We start from the raw sequence: 17918 nt of genomic DNA on the forward strand, positions 1-17918 counted from the left end.
ATAATATCCAAAGTAATTGTCAATGCTCTTTTGAGTAGAGAATGAATTTTTAGCCAACCTTTCTTGAAAAAAGAACAAGTAGTTAAACTTAGTTTACCTTTCTTAAAAATTAATCTCTTTCTTCCCATTTCATAAATTTTCAAAACTTACAAAGCAAGTATAGTAAATTGCTGTAAAATAACTGCTTAAGCCAAAATGGGATTTAATTTTTCTAAAGTGAGGCTCAGTAGATTTAATTTAAATAAAGGTTGTAAATTGATCTTAATTAGTACTATTTACAACATGAAAATTTATGTTTATTGTGTAACTAAAACCATAAGCCAATGCAATATGAATAAAAATATAGCCTAAGACATTATTTTATACAAGACTTTGGAAAAACATTTTCTTACTAAGTGACATGATCAGGCTTAGATTTAGGTCCAGCATGTGAAACCTCTGCTTGTTTTTTGCTGCACAAATACTCAGCTCTGGGTCCAACTTGAGATAAGCACACACAAGTTTTGCCTTCAACTGATATGAGACAATTTCTGTACTTGCTCTTGATGCTTGTTAAACAAGAAGAAGCTTGCTCACACATGTAAGAAGTTGAAAACGGCAGCAAAATGTTCATTGCTTTTCTATGAATGGGAGGATAATCTTCTTTCACAGAAATCCAGAACTTGTCCAGGAGCAGGTCAGTAAATCTCATCTTGAGTGCATGTCAGACTGCAGCTCACAAAGTTCTTTCTCTTCTCTTGAAGTCAAAGTCTCAGGCTAAGCAGAAGATTCTGAGAAAGAGTCCGTCACCCAGTCATACACTTGTGTTAAAAGGGAGGGAGGAAAAATACTGTTCAATTTCGTTCTGCAGTTTTTCCAGGTGGTGTTCACTAAGACTTGAGACTTTCTGATATCCTTCCTCACGCTCAAGCCCAAGTAGTGAAAACATTTCAAGATTTCCTTTTACAACATGATTTTTCCAAAGATTCATTTTCCTTTTAAATCCAAGCATCTTGTCACTTGAAGTCAAAACATTTTCTCCGGGGCTTTGCAGAGACTTGTTCAACTGGTCCATATGATGAAGAATGTCTGCTAAGTAGACTAGTTTCTGCAGCCATTCTTCATCTTCAAAGCACTCAGCAAAATCTGGCCTACTATTTTCTTGAAAATACTCCCGCAATTCACCTTTCAGCACAAGCACCCTGCTGAGGATTCCTTCTCTGCTTAGCCACCAGATTTCTGTATGTAGCAGAAGACTGGTGTGCTCTTTGTCCAGGTTTTCACACAGTGTTTTAAACATTCTTGAGTGAACTGGTCTTTGTTTAATAAAGTTAACTATTTTTGTAGCATCATCCAGAACTACTTTCATTTCATTTCCTTGGGTTTTTGACACCAGCACCTCTCTGTGAAGAAAGCAGTGTGTTGTGACAACGTCTGGATTTTCTTTTTTTTACAAGAGATACAAAACTTCTCATAGAGCCAACCATTGATGGGGCAACATCAGTACAGATGCCAACACAGTTCTTCCAAGACAGGCCTTTTGTTACCAGATATGAAAGTCAAACACTAAATATATCTTGGCCTTTGCTTGTTTTGGGCAGCTCTTTGCATCAGAAAAAGATTTCTTGTCATTTACAAATCTTATAAATGACACAACATGACATTTATTGGTGAAATCTGTTGACTCATCAACCTAGATAGAGAAGCTGTTGTTTTTCAGTTTATCACACAAAACTTATACAGCATCATGTGACATGTCATCAATAGGTCAATTTATCATACTATTTGAGAGTGAAAGCTTTTCAATTTCTCGTATTGCACCTTGTCCTAGCATTTTACCCACAACAATTTTACATGCTGATATTATTAGGTTCTCACCAACTGTGTGGCTTTTCCTTTTCTGAGTAATAAGTTCTGCTGCTAAATAACTTGCTTCCTGGATCTTTTTACTGACTCTGACTTTATTAACAAAAGCTTTAGTCTGTTTCTGAGATTCCAGTAGCCGTTTAAAATAATCAGCACTCTTATGTCATATGGCTGTGATTTGTAGTTAAGTGTCTCTTCAGTTTTGCAGGAGCCATTGCTGTATTTGTAAGTTGTTTGCCACAGACACAGTTGAATAGGACAATTTGGATCACTAGTCCATGTAAAACTCATTGATAGGTAGCTTTCATTGTAAAGACAGATTTTTTGTGTGTCCACTGTTGCACTAGTGCAGTGAAATGACTCAGAAGATTGTAATTCTTCATCATTAACCTATCAGAATTGTCTATAGACCTCGGCTTAGAATCCTTCTCTTCCATCTGAGACCTCTTCTTCAGAAATCACCACCCTGGACTGTCAGACATGTCTGTAAAACAGAGGGGTTAATGAAATACCTAGGGAGAGGCTGACATCACAGCCCAACTTGGGCGAGTCTATGCAATACTTGAAATTGCACTTCACTCTCCTCATCAGCCTACCGTCCTCCCCTCCGTGCAATACAGCACTCACCAATTTTCAACGATCTTCCCTATCTCACATCAAAAACTGAGAATAGACTCAACCAAATAAATACCGTCCTACTGCGCACTGCCATACTGGGCTAAAAGACGTCTAACCAGATTGCTAATGGGGCTGCTCAGTCACTATCCACCGCTGCAAGTGCTAGCATCGAGCTTCGTGCAAAGTTCAAAAAAACAATGCTTTTTTTAAAATCACGAACTCCCATGGTTCTCTTAGTGATCTCTCGCGGAATCCTGGTGAGAAACACTGATGTAGATACTTCAATAATAAAATTCTTACAATGCACAAATCTTGCTTTTAATATTTTTGGACAGAACCTACAACATTATCACTGTTAGGTTTGTTTAAAGCACAGTATTGCCTGGGATTCTTAGTAAGTCACAAGTTTAGTTTCCTGGTTCCCCTGTTCAGTTTTCCCCAGCAAATAACATAATGGACTTGATATTCCTATGCAATCATCCATCCAGTTATGACCACGTTTGCTGCTGAAACACTTTGATTCTATCAGCTGTGTAAGTCTAGGGAAGACAATCTCTGGCCCTGCCAAACGTGGGACCACATACAATTAAAAGATTTAGTTTTATAATTCTTAATTTGATTAAGGGGTTAGTAAAGAAAAAGCCAGGAAAAAGGGCCCATTTTTAATGAAACAGTCTAATGTGCACAAGTTGGACCTCATGGTTTCCCCTTCACCAATCCTCCTCCAATCTCCCAGGGCTTCGTTGAATCATGGCCCCGCTCCGGGTCGAATCCTGTGACCTCTTCTCTTCGGCATCTTCTCTCTTCTCTTCTAGCAAAAGCCCCAAGCCCAAACTTAGTGCCCCACACCAGAGAAATCTCCCCTAAATCCGGCCATCCTAATTGGATGGCACACAATTCTCCTATCTCTTATCTTCAACAGTAACCCAAACAAGCAGCTTGCACAGAACAGAACAGCATAACTGAGAAAAAAATATGAGCCAGGACATTACACTGGTTTAGTAGATATTTCGTGAAGATCACAACAAGTATGGTTTCATTGTTTGTTGTTACTAGGTTGAAACAGCAAAATCAATTTGTTTCTTAAAATAAATTTACATAATGATAAAACTGAATCCTGTAAACAATATTATTTTCTGGGTCCAGGATTTGCTTTCAGAATTATCAAGCTCTATTCTATACTACTTGGTTAATTATTTTGTGAACACCCAGATCAGTTTCACTGCAAGAGACAGGGTATATATTTGAAGAAATTGATCAACGGGGCCTAGGATATCTGGCCAGATATAATTACTACTTTTAAATTGTATGCATAGGAACATAAGAATAGGAGCAGGAGTAGGCCATCTTCCCCGTCAAGCCTGCTCCATCATTCAATAAGATCATGGCTGATCTGACCATGGACTCATCTCCACCTACCTGCCTTTTCCCCATAACCCTTAATTCCCCTATCTATCCAACCTTATCTCAAGTATATTTACTGAGGTAGCCTCCACTGCTTCATTGGGCTGAGAATTTCATGATTCACCACCCTTTGGGAAAAGCAGTTCCTCCTCCTCTCTGTCCTAAATTTACTCCCCCAAATCTTGAGGATATAACCCCTAGTTCTAGTCTCACCTACCAGTGGAGACAACTTTCCTACCTCTATCTTATCTATCCCTTTCATAATTTTATATGTTTCTGTAAGATCTCCTCTCATCCTTCTGAATTCCAGCAAGTACAGTCCCAGGAAACTCAATCTCTCCTCACAGTCTAACCCCCTCACCTCTGGAATCAACCTGATGAACCTCCTCTACCCCACCTCCAAAGCCAGTATATCCTTCCTCAAGCAAGGAGACCAGAACTGCATGCAGTACTCCAGATGCGGCATCACCTATACCCTATACAGCTGCAACTTCTGTAAGGATGGTGATTTCTTTCCCAGTGTGATGAGAGTATGTTACTATTTTCTTTAAGCAAGGACTCTTGCCATTAAGACTGCTATTATGAGCAGTATTTGTGCTAAGGCCTCAACAGAAGAAGATACAAATTTCAGAAGGGGATCTGTAAGATCTATAGTGTCCTCTAAATGGTGAGGGGAGCCTGTTGTATTTGAAGCCCATCTTTCATTTTGACTAAGCAACCTGCTTAGTCAAAATCACTAGCTAGCTTCTAACCTGGGATCAACAAAGAAGCTGGTAGGTTTCTGGAGGGTTTTGCTGTAAATCACTATTACTACAGAACACATAAAATTATATCAACTTTAAAATAATTTGAAGCAATGAAGATCTCTTAGATATTGGAGTATCACACTAAAACTGCTGGAGGAACTCAGCAGGCCAGGCGGCATCTATGGAATTTCTCTTGTTTGTGATTGGTTTTCCAGCATCTGCAGATTTTCTCTTGTTTTAGATATTGGAGTATACTTTCTTTTAAGCAATAATCTAATTTTGTTAATGTGAGGGGAACTGTGTTCTGAGTGAAATTACAATGAATCAGATATTAGTAATAATATTCTTGTTTTTGGAATCATTTGTAGGTACATCCTTAGGACCAATCAAAGTTGACCATAATTTTATCTTAAATTTTAAAGCATACAAGCTGTTTTTATTTCAATGCTCAAAATATCTGATTTTAAGTCATGTTTATTTTTGTGCAGATTTCGATATCCTTTGGCAGGATATGATTTAATGATAAAGATAGGAAGCATTTTTATCAGTGTTTTCAAAGCTGTTTTTGATTTTAAATTGTTTTTATATTATCAAAGTATTTAATAAGTAAAAGTAAGTGCTGTATATTTACAGAAAATGCTTTAATATGAATAATATTGGGGAGTGTAATAAAATTGGGAGTATTTTGTATGCAGATCTGCATTGTCTGAAAATGATAACAGCAGTTCATTCAGGAACACTTTGGGTCCTATTTATTTGAAGCCCAGTTATATTCAGAATCACAAGTTTATTCCTAGATGAATGCATGCATATGTCTCACTCCCTATTTTAGAGAATAGCAAACTGAGAAAACTTACTTTTCAGTTGAAATATGATTTGAGAAGTAATCACTTGTCCAATATATTCATGGGCAGTTTACAATCTTCTCCGTTGTATTTGCAGTTTACAGTGTTGAACCAAGCCATTGTAAGATGTGTTTCTTGCTTTGCTGTTTTTCTAAATGAAAGGGCCCATGTGAAATTTTGGAAAAATCATTTTGCTCTTATTGTAAACTAAACAATCCAATATTATTAAAACAGTAAATCCAAGGGGAAAAGATTTCTGATTAGTAATTCAAATTATAATTTAATAGCCTACTGTAATATGACACCTTAAACTCTCAATTGGTTGATAAAGAGAAGTATTTGGGCTGTAAATTGGGATTAATTCTTTCCTTCTAACCATTGCAAAGCATTTTCACATACCAAGCTGGAAGTTAATTAATTGACTCAATAAACTCAGTATTTATTCCATGGAGAGCCTGATCCAAAAATCGTTTTCGGCCTTAAAATGGAAATGAAGATTTCATGTTGAAATGACAGCCACCTGGATTGAAGCAAATCCCAGTTCCATAGGCAGGCAAGATGCTGCAGTTAATTTCTGAAATTAGAGAAGTTAAATAAATGGAAATGAAGATTTCATGTTGAAATGACAGCCACCTGGATTGAAGCAAATCCCGGTTCCATAGGCAGGCAAGATGCTGCATAATTTCTGAAATTAGAGAAGTTAAATAAAATCCTTTTTAAAAAATGTATCAAAGAGCAAAGAACATTTAAGATGCAGCCATTATAAGAAGTATCACAACTCCTGTTGCTTTCCTTTAAACTAGAAGCTGTAGAATGTGTGGGAGTAACAGTTTGGAGGCCTTGCTGTTTTTCATTTATTAAAAGCATTACATTTGACGTTAAATATTACTGCAATGAAATATGTTTATATAAATTCAGAAAAATTAATTGAAGTCTTTTCAAATATATCTTGCCAAATTCCTTAGTTGCTCAGTTGAAAAGTCAAGTAGTTTACTGAGGATTTCAGGACAAAAAATTTTGGATTTCACTCTTCCATAATGTTGATTTTGCTGGTCTTGGCCAGGTTGATTTTGGTGACCTTGACAGGAGAAAGTTATCCAGAGTTTTGCTTTCAATTTTTAAACAGTACTAAGAAGACAGATCATCTAGTCTAAGACATTGGTGACAAATGGTCACCTAGCAGAAGTAACACGGGAATCTGGAGCTGTAAACATTGCCTTCTAGAAGATATTAACAATTTTAGTAGCATTTATAGTAGTATTTCTAGTTACTATGTTTGACTGTCTATTCTAAATAGAGTTTTCTTTGGTAAATCCTGCATTAATACATACACCTTCTGTTCTATGGAGATCCGGACAAGGTGGCACCAGCATACTACGCTCACTCTGTCGATATCTTCCAGATAGCTCATGAAAATGTCTGTTTTGCTTCTTTTACATCTGTTTTTCACCTTAAATGTGTTTCTAGGACTGTTAGAGTCTAGAGATTGATTGAGCGATCGAGTGCTTTACTGTCTTCGAGAAGATTCTAGGAAGCGAGTCTGTACTCGGGCAGCCTTGATGCGAAGAAACTTCGAGACGGGGCACGAGCCGATGTTCGACTCCATTTTTCTGGTTAAAGTGTCCATGAATCACCAATTAAAGTGTTGAGGAAGACTGAACATGGAGGCGAATGCGGAAGGCGAGCAAGAGTTCAGCTCCGACTGTCTTCCTTTTGATCGCTGCTGGAGAGGGAATCTGTGAGCGGCCTATCACTGTGGTAGGCAGTAGGCCTCTCTGCCTCATGTGCTGTCCTCTCTTTCGATGAATGTCAGTGGTATTGTGGTTCTGCGTTTATGGATTGGACTATTGCTTTTATAGACTGTGGACTTTCTCAGGTTTTTATACTCTGCGTTTTTGTCGCCCGATCTTTTCTCATTTTGTTGTGTGAGTGGAGGTGTTTGGGGTTTGATGTTCTGTTGGTTTTTTGTGCGTGGGTGGGGGTGGTTTTGATGTTTCACTCTGAATGACTTTGACTTCCTTGTTCTTTCTTTGTTTTGTGGCTATCAGGAGAAGGCAAATTTCCGAGTTGTATATGGATACATGCTTTGATAATGAATGAACATTTGAATCTTCAACCATGTTCCTATGTCATCAGATTCAGAAATTTTAACCAGCACATGCATTGTACTCTAGAACTATTTTCTTAGACCCAATCCCTCTATATCATCGTAAAAGCTTTATATTTGGGTGCTTTTTACTCATCTTTTCAACTTGTCCTGCACAACCACTGAAACACCTTGGATAAATGTGCTGCAAAGTTTGCTGTGTGGCATCATTAAAAGTGCTACATTATTTATCTGAATTCCCACAGACAACAGGAATTCCATCCATCAATGGTTAATTCACAAAGCCATAAAAAGGGAAAACTGTGCAAGTGATACTTTTAGTGGCATTATTGATGTACTTGGCACTGCTGGATTCTAATTGTTCTTTTTCAGTGATTTACAGGATGTGGGTGTGCTGCCCTGGCCAGTCTTTTTATTGGTCCCATTATGCTGGAGTGAGAATGAGTAGTCCATGTGGTGAAGTTACACCCACAATGCTGTTAGGGAGCAAAATTAAGATATTGTAACAGTAGCAATGAAGTAATCCTAATGCACCCTAAGCTCCAATTATCTGGCTAACTGAGGGCTTTTTTGGTGCTGGACTGGCAGATTTTCCAGACAATTGGGTGATCTTCCAATTAATCACTCTGCCCACTGTTAATACTTTTTTTAAGATTTTTTTTCAATGAACCAGGTGAATTTAAAAGAGCGCAGGAAATAACGCCTAGTGAGTTTAAATAGAGTATGGGGACCAGGCCCTTCCGAAGAGTGTGAGCACGCGGCCCCAGCAAGTTGTAAAGGAGCATGGGAGTGGAGTCCTGGTGAGTTTACAAGGAGTATGGGAACATGGCCCTGGCAAGTTATGAAAATGTGGAAAGAGAGCACCATTCCCACCATTGAGTAGGAAGTTTAAAGGGAGATGGGAATTATCACCCAGTGAGCCAGATCAAAGTTCAAAGTACATTTATTATCAAAGTATGTATATATTATACAACCTTGAGATTTGTCTCCTAACAGGAAGCCACGAAACAAAGAAACCCCAAAAGAACCCATTAATAAAAAAGACCATCAAACACCCAATGTACAGTGAGAACAAAAAACAAATCATGCAACCAATGAACACAAGCAGATAGCTTTCTGAGCTGTAGTCCACAAAGACAGCCCTGTCCACAGACCCTTAGTTCAGCACAGAGAAGAGCAGCGAACTGTCCCTCATCTCTGGTCCCAACACCCTGACCTTTTCAATCTGGTCCAGCGTGTAAATTGTTGTCATCCAAATGTCGGTTTGTCACTTCGAAATGCGCTGGGGCTTGGACCCCGCCACCTTGATTCAGCCTGTACACAACCTTTCCAATTCGGCCCAGTGCTTGATTCATCGACCAGGCATCAGGTTCAGTCCCTTCGAAATGCTCTGGGGCCTGGACTCCACTACCTCGATTTGGGCTGCATCTGACATTTCCGATTTGACCCGGCACTTAAATCGAACGAACCTCAGGTCTTCCTCACTCTCGGCAATGGGCCCACTACCTTGCCTCAGCTCTGCCACAACTGTCACAATTTATGACGAACTGGATAGTGGACTAACAGAACTTCACTTTGTTTATGGGTTAAGATATTGCATGAATTGGAGGAATATTTGCAAGGAAAGTATTTTCCAGCTTCTTTGCAGGGAATAGAGACTGCACTTCTGTGAGATACTGTCAAAGAATCCTATTTGAGTGGCCGCAGTACATGTTGCATAAAATGCACCACTGCCTCAGCCCGCCAGTGGTGGTGGTGAATACTTAAATTGAGTATGGTTTGCCAATCTTGCAAGTTGCTTTTGTCCATGAAATTTTACATATTTCTCCTTGAGAATTTCAAACAGTCTAGAGGCATAAAGGTTAATTGTGGTGGTGACATTTGAAGCCACAGACAATGTGTAGCCACAAGATTCTGCAAGTGCTTACAGTGACAGTGTGATAACCTGATGCAATGCTGGAAGGAGTCGAATATACACTGGATTGCAAGTTGCAACTCCCTCTGCTATTGCTCTTTGTGGTTTCCAGCTGGAAGCTCTCTCATCTTCATGGTTCTGCTTCTGCTCGCGATCATAATTCACGATCCTTGTTATATTCTTTCAATCCCAGTGCTGAAGTGGTGTGATTCAGAAAAACATTCCAAATATGGAAAATGTGTACTCACTTCAAGTTGCGTGAACAAATCTTTAGCAAGCAATCGGTGAGAAAGCAGCTGTGAGTATTTAATGTTAATCAGCTACCTCAACTGTAAGAGATCTTGCATTGCAACAGGCATATTTTAGGAGTGCACGGAACCCATAGATGCAATATTAAAGTTGGGAGTCTGTTGAAATGATGTTCCAATTTACTGATTGATATCTATTAAAGATAGTTGCTTTTACAGAGGTAACACACAGACAATCTAATGTGGTTCAGCGTAAGGTGGAATTTGTCGGGTTGAATTTAGATTTTGAACACCCTCACATTCTTGCTTGTTTTAACCAGTTAGTGCACCACTTTACAGGGCTAGCTGTACAATCAGGATTCGATTCCCACCACTGTCTGTGGGAGTTTGCACGTTCTCTCTGTGAATACATTGGTTCCCACCAGGTGCTTCGTTTTCCTCCCATATTTCAAAAGATATATGGTTAGGGTTTGTAAGTTATGGGCATGCTATGGTGCCGCAGGAAGCGTGGTGACACTTGCAGGCTGCTCAGTGCAATACTTACTGATTTGACCAGATGCAAATGACACATTTCTGCATGTTTCAGTGTACAAGTGACAAATAAAGCTAATCTTATCTTTGAGCTGCTCACAAAGTCACAAAACTCTTCCAGGTTAAAATTATACCCACAGTTCCCACTGTTTAGTGGAATGTTAATTTGAGCATCATATTCATCATCTTCAATTAAAATCATACCTGAAAGTAAGAAGCAACTGCAAATTTTTTTGTCTGGTAGTAACCATGATCTAAAACCTAATTTATATTAAGCTGTTTTTTTAAAAAAGCAGTGAGTGATCACATTAACTAAATAAATGCAGCATTCAACACTTACATTTCTCTTGATGTGCAAGAACTCCAAAAATGTCTTTCATTAAATATCTATTATAAATTGTAGAAAATATGCATTATCATTAAAAGATTAGTAATATAAATGCAGCACCTTTGCATCATATGATGAGGCTATAATATATGAGTTGATGAAGCACAAGCAGACAGAAATTTCAATGTACATGTCAAATTAGAAACCATCCTCATTTGGAAGACATTTCTGGATGCTGGCTTGTTAGTGTGGAAGCACAAGAGGAAATGGATCTGCGTGATATATTTGTTCAAAACTGGCAAAAACAAGTAGAGTATAGATGTCTGTGGAAAGGAGGATTGTAGCTTTTGGTCTATTGTCAGTTATAACAATACTGCCACGTAATTTAAAACTCATTTCAGTAAAGTGGCTTTTTAAGTTATAGCACAAGATTTCAAAAAATCGTTTATAAGCTCATGAATAAAAATAAAGAAGGAATGAATCCCTTGAAGCTCCATTTGGTGTGTGTGCATGTGGATGTGGGAGAGGGGCATAGGGTTCTTGAGTTGTCACACATTCTTGGTCCATATCTCCAGAAGCAGCCAGAACCATTGTATGCCAGTTATGTACACACATTTCCACTTGTGTCATTCACAATAAGGGCTCAGCATGATCAAATAAATCAAATAAATATAGATTTGTTCATTCTTATCTTCAATTGTGAAACCATTCTGTCTTTTTACTTTCTGCAAGGTATGTTTAACCAGAGAAGACCATTGTCTCTAGCATTAATGTCTTCATCAGAAATAAAAGTCTGCTTTTTCTAATAGATGTTGAAAGAATTAGGCTCAGAGCTATTAACATAGGATCAAATGTTAAACAATATGGTGAATCCATTGGATTCTTCCATGATTTGGATAAATACAAGTTTGACAGAAAACTTTGAAACATTGAGGTAATTGTTGCAGGAAGAAGAATTTGAGTAAGATTGGAAATTATGAGAAATATTGGAGAGTAGATAGGAGTAGATAGTTTACAGTGGCTGAGGGATCTGGAGCAAGGACAAGAGATTAATATATATATTAATCTCTTTTTTAAGGCAGCAGGATACAATGTGAAAGGGCGATAAAACTGTCCTTGCTAAATTGATTTATCCAGTCCAATTGACAAAGTTCACTGTGTTTGTTATATTTCTTTTATTATGAGGTCTTATTCTTTCCAGGTTTAAAATATGTATTATTGGAAATTTGAAAAAAAAAGCAGAAGATGCTGAAATCCCTCCAGTGTCGTTGACAGGGAAGAATAGGACCATATTTCCTCCTCTGTCCTTGTTGCTTAAAAACGTGCTTGTTTTCTTACTCAGTTCAAACAAAGCCTTCAACCTGAAACCTTTTTTTTTCAGAACCTCCACTCCCTGACAACTCCATTTCCAATCACGATCATTTTGACTTTTCAAATGTCTCTTTCTTTGGAGTACTTTTGTATTAAGCCTTTGTTTATTTGGAATCACATCTCTGTAATGGCTTTTAATTCAAGTCCATTTAAAATGCTTTTTCTGCACTTTCTTATTGAGATGAACTGCCTTTAGTTTTTGACTTGCACTATCTTATTGTTAAACTAAAGTACCAAAAGCAAGGTGAAGTTGTCCTCCTTGGATGATCTTTTGTGATCCTGCATACTGTAATTGCTCCCTGTAAATTCAAGTGATTAAACTTGGCTTCCAAAGGCTTTCAATTTCCAGCTGTCTAGCTAAGAGTGAGTTCTTACCCACAAAAGAGATGTTCCACATACTGTATATAATGAATTGAGATTTATTGCGCTACCTCCTGGTTTAGTTATAATAGCTACATTGATATATCAGAATCAGGTTTATTATCATCGGTATGTGACGTGAAATTTGTTAACTTAGCAGCAGCAGTTCAATGCAATACATAATCTAGAAGAAGAAGAAAAAGAAATATAATAAATAAGTAAATCAATTTACAGTTTATGTATATTGAATAGATTAAAATTGTGCAAAAACAGAAATGATTGTATATTAAAGAAGTGAGGTAGTGTTCATGGGTTCAATGTCCATTTAGGAATCAGATGGCAGAGGAGAAGCAGCTGTTCCTGAATCACTGAGTGTGTGCCTTTAGGCTTCTGTTTCTCCTACCTGATGGTAATCGTGAGAAAATGGCATACCCTGTGTGCTGGAGATCCTTAGTAGTATCATAGATGAATGGATGATGTGTTTGTGTGAATGAAACATATTCTATTTCAGATCTTCATTATTTTACTGACCAACTTACATGTCAGATATTCTAGGAGCTCCCCCTATCATTAACTGGACCCCTTACAATTCGCCTACTGACACAACTATTTGACAGACGACGCAATAGCCACTGCTCTACATACTGTCCTTATACTATGGGGAAGAAGCTTATGTGAGAATGCTGTTGTTGGACTACAGTTCAGCATTCAACACCATAATTCCACCCAGACTCGACAGGAAGCTCAGAGACCTCGGCCTTGACCCTGCCTAGTGCAGCTGGATCCTGGACTTCCTGTCAGGTCGCTGGTGGGTGATAAGAGTGGGCTCCCTCTGACTCTCAATACAGGAGCCCCTCAGGGCTGTGTACTAAGTCCCCTCCTTTACTCCCTGTATACCCATGACTGTGTTACCACCCACAGCTCTAATCTGCTAATTAAATTTGCTGACGACACTAGATTGATTGGCCTAATCACAAACAATAACGAGGTGGCCTACAGACAAGAAGTCATCTTTCTGACACAGTGATGTCAAGAAAACAACCTCTCCCTCAATGTCGCAAAAAGGAAGGAGCTGGTTATGGATTACAGGAGAAATGGAGACGGGATAACCCCTATTGACATCAATGGATCTGGGATTGAGCGCGTAAACAGCTTCAAGTTCCTCGGCATCCATATCACCGAGGACCTCACGTGGCCTGTGCACACCAGCTGTGTGGTGAAAAAGGCACAGCAGCACCTTTTTTTCCTTTCTTACATCCTTCACATACATAAGATTTTTACTCCTCATGTATGTGAAGGAGGTAAGAAATAAAGTCAATTCAATTCAATTCCAGACTAAGTTCTGTATTCCATATTCATATCCATTCCTGTTTGAGTATGTCTTGAAATGCAAGTAACTTTAATTGGAAATGACACAAAGGCTGAGATGTTTATTATGAAATGAAACAAAGCAGATTCTAAGAAGAACAAAGACTATCATCAGAGTGAGGAACTTGATCAATATTATTAATCAAAATGTACTGGAGAAATTAAGCCAACAAAACCTCTGGACCAGATAGCCAACACCCTAGGCCCAGGATTCCAAACAAAATGGTTGAAAGGATTATGGATTCATAAATAATCTTACAAAATTCACTCAGTTTTGCAGTGTTTCATTTGATGGTACCAAGTATATTGTGATTATTCAAGTAAAAATAAAGAATGTAAATAAGAGAGAAATGTGAATTTATTTTGGAATCAGTTGTCATTAAAATGGTAGAATCCTTTATTATAGGAAAGTTAGAAATCCAACATATTATATATTGAAGAAGCATTTATGAAAGAAAAATGATAAAAATACAGCAGATATTGGGAATCCAGAACACTTTTCTCCACACATGCTGTGTGAATGTTGGATATTTATGGCACTTTCTGTTTTAATTTATGAAAGTGAAATGTGTTTGGCAAATCTACTAGTTTGTTTAGTGTGTATTTAATGGCATAGATAAAAGGGAAGCAGTGGATGATATTTTCATAAAGTAAGAGCTCAAAGCATGCTGTGTTAGACTTCAGTTAGACCCTACTTGGAGTACTGTGTTCAGTTCTGGTCAGCTCACTACAGGGAGGATGTAGATACCGTAAAGAGAGTGCAGAGGAGATTTACAAGGATGTTGCCTAGATTGGAGAGTGTGTCTTGTGTGAATAGGTTGAGTGAACTTGCCCATTTCTCTTTGGAGCAATGAAGCATGAGAGGTGACCTGATAGAGGTGTACAAGATGATGAGAGGCATTGGCCGTGTGAATAGCCAGAGGCTTTTTCTCAGGGCTGAAATGGCTAACACGAGGGGGCATAGTTTTAAGGTGCTTGGAAGCAGGTACAAGGGGGATGTCAGAGGTAAGTTTTTCACACGGAGAGTGGTGGGTGTGTGGAACGTACTGCCAGCAAAGATGGTAGAGGCAGATACAATATGGTCTTTGAAGAGACTCCTGAATAGATAGGTACAAGGAGCTTAGAAGAATAGAGGGCTATGCGGTAGGGAAATTCTAAGCAGTTTCTAGAGTGGGTTACATGGCCGGCACAACATTGTGGGCTGAAGAGCCTGTAATGTGCTGTAGATTTCTATGTAAGGTAGGTTGAGCAATCTATGGATTTTCTCTTTGGAGCAAAGGTTGAGAGGAGACTTGATAGAGATATACAGGATGGTAAGAGGCATAGCTGGAGTGGATAGCCAGAGAGTTAAAAGCAGAGGTTGATAAGTTTTTGATTAGTCAGGGCATAAAAGGTTACAAGGAAAAGGCAGGAGAATGGGATTAAGAGGGATAATAAATCAGCCACGATGGAATGACAGAGCAGGTCAAAAGACTAAATGGCCTAATCCTGCTCCTTTGTCTTATGGTCTTTTTCCCCAGCTGGAGAGTATAGGGGGGATGTGAGAGGTAAGTTCTTTACACAGAGAGTGGTGGGTGTGTGGAGCACCCTGCCAGGGCTGGTGGTAGAGGCAGATACATCATTGACATTTAGGACACTCTTAGATAGGCACAAGGCTGATAGAAAACTAAAGGGCAACGTAGGAGGGAAGAGTTAGATTGATCCTAGAGTAGGTTAAAAGGTTGGTCCAACATTGTGGGCCAAAGAGGTGTAATGTTCTTTGTTAGGCATTATTAGACCAGGTTGTTATTCGGAGTCACAGAGTGGTACAGTGTGGAAATAGGCCCTTCACCCCAGCTTGTGCATGCCGAATCGCTTTTCATATGTCATCTCCTTTGTGAAGTTGTTGCCCCTTGGGTCCCTTTTAAATCTTTTCCCTCTCACTGTAACCATATGCCCTCTGATTTTACTGTTGTGACTGTAATTTTCAAATATCAACACAATTTTTAGTTACTAAATCATCAAGGAAATTAATACAATTGAAAACATATGCTGGTTTTGCATTACCGATTTATTTTTTATTAATCTTAAAACAAAGTTTGGGGCCAATTATTTGGAATTCAAAAATATCGAAAAAGTACATGGGAAAGGTTATTTTAGTTGCTTTCAAATGTTAGTAAATTCCAAGTGCAAACAGAATGTTCAGAACTTCTATGGAAAATCGTGATTTTTTTGCTAAATTGTTCTAAATACTGTCAAGTTCTTCTAATTTCATCAAGAATTGCCATTACTTCTGCACACATATATGCATCCCATGGCTGAAGATAATTTCTATTTTGTTCAATAATTTTTGGGTAATTATATGCATATATCTACTTGCCTCTACTTCCCCAGTATTGCTACTGACATACAGTATATGCAGGTTTTGAAAATTTCATTTAATACAGTAATTTAATTATTGATGACAAGTTCAGTACTGCTTAGTCATAAACGATAAAATTGGACAACAAATTTTTCCGCAAGTATTGCTTCCTCAGAATTTTGTTTGTTTATGTTAGACCGCTTGAAGCTGCAGACAAATATAATTTCAGACTACTTGTATCACATAGGAATTTGGAGAAACAAGAAATTATCTTTTATTGAATATAATGCATTTAATTGCCTAATAGTGCTGATGCTTTGCAGTAGTTTAACGAAGCTAAAAATGTTTTGTTGATAATTTTTGTTTGTACTCAGTGCCTGAAGCTTCTTGCTTAAGTGTCCAATAATAATCAGCCAGCATTGATGGATTCTAGTTGCCCTGATATCGTTTCTCCATGATCTCAATGTCCAGGTGAAACTTTCATCATGCTTGTCACTGACAGTACCAAGATTTGCAGGGTGGAAATTTGGGAATGCAGAAAATGAATCTTTAGTAACATGTTGCACTTCATGGTTTTGTATGCTTGAAGCATGTTGTCAACCAGACGTACATAGTTTGATGCTCTGTAATTGTCAAGAAAATCTTCAGCAACAACCTTGAATGCCTTCCATATGATTTTCTCCAGTCCCACCAGAAATTCTTCGAGTTGCCTGTCATTGATGACCTGTTTGATCTGTGGGCCAACAAAAATGCCTTTTTTAATCTTGGCATCAGTTATTCTGGAAACATCTGTCTCAAATATCAAAATCCCTTATGGAAATTTATAGCCTTTCTGAAAACTGTTCTGCCATGCAGCATCTGCCCTGCCCAAGCGTCCCTAGCCATGCCTGGACAAGATAGAAAACTTTTCAGCTAATGTTGTGGGCAACTTTTTAATTGAGTTGAATTCTGAATTGAATTAACAAATATAGGCGAATTTTTAAAAAATGGTGAATGATAGGGAAATACCCAAAAAGATTCAGGAAGCAAAATCTTTGATGTCCTGTGTAAATTATAATCATAAATCATATATACTTCTTTTGAACAATTAATTACTTTGGAAGATATCAGTTTATGCTGCTTTGTTGTGTGAGAGAATAAATGAATGCATTATACTTCACACCAAGTTAGCAAATCTAGTATGAAACATCCAAATTTAGTTGACAACATAACCTATGTAATTTCTCGAATTAACCTACCCACATTACTAACTTTCCTGAAATCTAATGCAGTCTCAACTCTTTGGGAGATTTTTGTTAATTTGACATTTTCGTAACTATGCATTTATATAGCATCTATGAAGTAATTTCAGTAACAAATAGATTCCAAAGGCTTTGACACTTCCTTTTAAACATAGCTGAAGGTTCCAAATTAAAGAAATTAGCACACATTGTATGATGATTATTGCTGAGAAGAAAAGCTAAGTAATATCTTGTATGTGGTGAGACATTAATAAACTGAAAATGTTGAGTACTGGAACATAAAATTCAATATGTTAATGTGTAAGTACAATCAGCAATAAGAAAGTCAACTGGTCTGTTTGGTTTTAAAGCAAGAATTATGAGTATAGAAGCAAAAAGGTCTCATTGTAAGAGTGCACTTTCAGCTTCCCTGGAGTAGTTATGTAGGATTTTCTTCTTTATATGTAAGGAAGGAAATACTTATTTTCAGCTAGCACAGCGTGGGTTCAGTAGATGGATCCCTGTGTGAAGAATTTATCTTTTGATATGAAATTGAGTAAGATAGGCCCACTTGAGATGAGATCCTGTTGAAATAAACAGTCCATATATTGGGTTGAGACACCCTTATCAGGTGTTTACGATCCGCTGAACTTTATTCTGGTCACTTGTAA

At 37.9% G+C, this 17918-nt stretch overlaps 1 protein-coding gene and 1 long non-coding RNA gene across 2 annotated transcripts in view; one reads left to right on the top strand and one right to left on the bottom strand.

Annotated features, from left to right (window-relative positions):
• Positions 1–17918, top strand: part of b3glcta (beta 3-glucosyltransferase a) — a 192679-nt gene that overhangs the window by 161375 nt on the left and 13386 nt on the right. The gene's annotated exons all lie outside the window — the stretch shown is intronic.
• The window catches only part of LOC134349655 (uncharacterized), a 102968-nt gene continuing 99751 nt past the window's right edge, over positions 14702–17918 (bottom strand). Inside the window, exon 6 of the long non-coding RNA XR_010018739.1 lies at positions 14702–16760. This is a non-coding gene — a long non-coding RNA (uncharacterized LOC134349655). The remainder of the gene's footprint in view (positions 16761–17918) is intronic.

The sequence above is a fragment of the Mobula hypostoma genome, chromosome 7 (genome assembly GCF_963921235.1).
Source record: "Mobula hypostoma chromosome 7, sMobHyp1.1, whole genome shotgun sequence".
Taxonomy (NCBI): Eukaryota; Metazoa; Chordata; class Chondrichthyes; order Myliobatiformes; family Myliobatidae; genus Mobula; species Mobula hypostoma.